The sequence below is a fragment of the Acanthochromis polyacanthus genome, chromosome 11, assembly GCF_021347895.1.
Source record: "Acanthochromis polyacanthus isolate Apoly-LR-REF ecotype Palm Island chromosome 11, KAUST_Apoly_ChrSc, whole genome shotgun sequence".
Lineage (NCBI taxonomy): Eukaryota > Metazoa > Chordata > Actinopteri > Pomacentridae > Acanthochromis > Acanthochromis polyacanthus.
This window is the reverse complement of record NC_067123.1, coordinates 20444585-20447358: the sequence shown is the minus strand read 5'-3', so window position 1 is coordinate 20447358 and position 2774 is coordinate 20444585.

Sequence of the window (2774 nt, the reverse complement as noted above, 5' to 3'; positions counted from 1 at the left end):
AATCTTAGCTGCAAGAGAAGAAAAAAGATAACTATATGTGAATCCAATTACCATGCCTCTGCTTTGAATATTTAACTTTTGCTTTTGTATCAGGTTTAAGAGGAATAACCTTAACCTTTTGGGCAATATGCTTATTTTCCTTCTTGCTGAGAGGAAGATGAAAAGATTAATACCAGCTCAGCAGGGCTAACCCCAGCAGCTTCTTAGTGTAGCTTAGCATAAAAACTATGACTAGGGAGGGGAAGCAAGACTGACTCCGTCCTAAGGTCACAAAATCTGCTTACGAACATCTTTAAAGCTCAATACATAATCATTTTCTTATTCAATTTGTGCAAGCCCAAGTGTAAAAATAATACAGATAATAAAATATTTACATATACAGTGCTACTTCAAAGTTTACAAACCCTTTAGAATTTTTTTATTTCTTTATTTCTCCATAATACCTAACCCTGTTAATAAACATTCTTAAATTTCTAAGTAAAACAACCCAACTAGACACATGAGGAAAAATACTACACTTGGTCATATATTTACTGAATAACATAATCCAACAATACAAATCTGTAAGTGGCAGAAGAATGTGAAACTCCAGGATTAGCAGCAAATTTGAAAGTGAAATTAGAATAAAGTTTTCATTCAAAAAAGGGACAATTATGTAAGTGAATGCACAACTTTTTGGAAAGAACAGGGATCTTTCAAAATCCTGCCTTCATCCTAAATTCTTGTGGGAGAGAAGCATGGAACATATAAAGGTGATTTCTTAGAATCTCAGAAAGAGTTTTGATCCACATCAGGCTGGAATAGGTTACAAATTCATCTGAGAAGAAAGTGGACTCCACCAAACCGGTCAGACAGATTCTGACCACTGTTAGCCCTCAGCACTGTCTCCAAGAGCAACCTACAGAGATCACTGCAAGGGCAAGGTCTGTAGGAAGTCACAGAGCACCTAAAGGCCTCTCTCACATCCGCTGTTGCTAATGTTTATACATCATGTCAAGCACCATGTTTATACAGGAAAACTCTACACCTGCACAAGAACCTGATGCCATTTTTGAAATATGGCAGCGGTAGTATCATTCTTGGAGACTGTTTCGCTGCATCCAGGATGGCTCATTTTTGGAACAATAAATTCTCAATTTTAAGCCTAGATTCTAAACACAATATTGTTGAATTGTCCTCAATAAATAAGAGACCAAGTATATTATTTCTGTCCCGGTTGTTTAATTGAGTCTCGTATGAAAGTCCAATGACGTTTTAGGTTACATTTCGGCAGGAATATAGAAGACTCTAAAGGATATTATCTAGCTGAAAAGCTGCTCTTTGTGGTATTTTGCTACCTTTGGACAGAGTAGGACGTTGTTTCTACTGTTTCTGGTCCTAGTACTAATCTGATCTAATATCTTATCATCTAATTCTTGGCATGAAAGCAAATAAGTGCAGTTTTCAAGATGTTAAACCATTCCTTCTAGGGACATTTTGTCAGATTTACATCCATCAGTGCTTGAAAATGCAAGTGAAGTTTTGGCATGAAAACAGTCCAGTGACTTTGACACTGCAGTGTGGGTGCAGCTTGTAAGTAAATTCTGTCTGATAAGTATCTGCTTGATCCAGTTCCTCTCTGAGTGGCCAGTGCAGTGCAGCTGGGTGTTCAGTAGGTGGGAGAATGAGCATGCCACATCCCTTTTTATCCCTTGCCCACATTGCAATAATTATACTGCCAGCCATGAACGTCAGGCAACGCAGAGGGCGACACAATAAGAACAGTGGCAGAGGGGCGTTAAGACCTTCTCTTGGCCTTAAGCCTGTAATTTTGCACGTTAAATGATCATGTAAGCAGAGCCAAGCAGCTCTGCAGTGGGACTATCTCCACCGTAGCAATGATATGATGAAGCTTTCCAATAAGCAGGTGCTGACATGTTGCTTTTTTTGGGGACTGAGGCGGGAAAATGAGACAATGGAGAACAGGAGATTTTTAGTGATGATTGAGTCTGTCTGCCTGATGAAAAATGGATCCACTGTCGGAGGCAAAGCTGCACTCTAATACGAGTCTCATCCATCGGAGGAAAACTCTGCGACAGTCTGCTTCTAAATACAATAAATGAGGCTGACGTGGGAGCGATGGAGCTAAAATTTAAAACAAGCTGCTGTCTGAGAGTGATTAAGATCTGCAGATATTCCTGTAGGCAACACACACCACATCACTGGCTTATCTTGCCTGTCTGAAGATATTTAGGCTGAAAAACTAAAAAAAAAAATGCGTCTTGGAAGAGAATTTGATCAAAGTTTAACTCCAGTGAATGAAGACAATATTAAAGAGATCACTCTGATGTGCATATGCTGCACCTTCATCCTCTATTCAGGTTGATTTGAAGGTTATAAATCATTCTATAGCACTCATGCTTGCCTTTATATTTCCTCTTTGTGACTACCTTGTATTTATTAATAAGGGAAGTCAATAAGATAAAAAGGTGGCATTGTGAGCTTCAGTTTGTTTAAATGACTATAAAATGACTGCATTTTCTAGAGGTAATTTACTACTGCACAAATTCACATCATAGTGTTTTTCTGTCATTTCGCACATTTTCAAAAAGGGAAAATTCAATAACCGGTGACATAGCAGAGAAAACTGTTGCTGGATTGCTGTGTTTTAAAAACAATTATGTGTTCCAGTACCTATACCACGCTATAGTGCACCAGAAAGAGATTTAGTACATATCGACACGTAGTGTGTGAAATGTGGAGTGTCAAAAATTCCAGGATGTCCTGATATATGT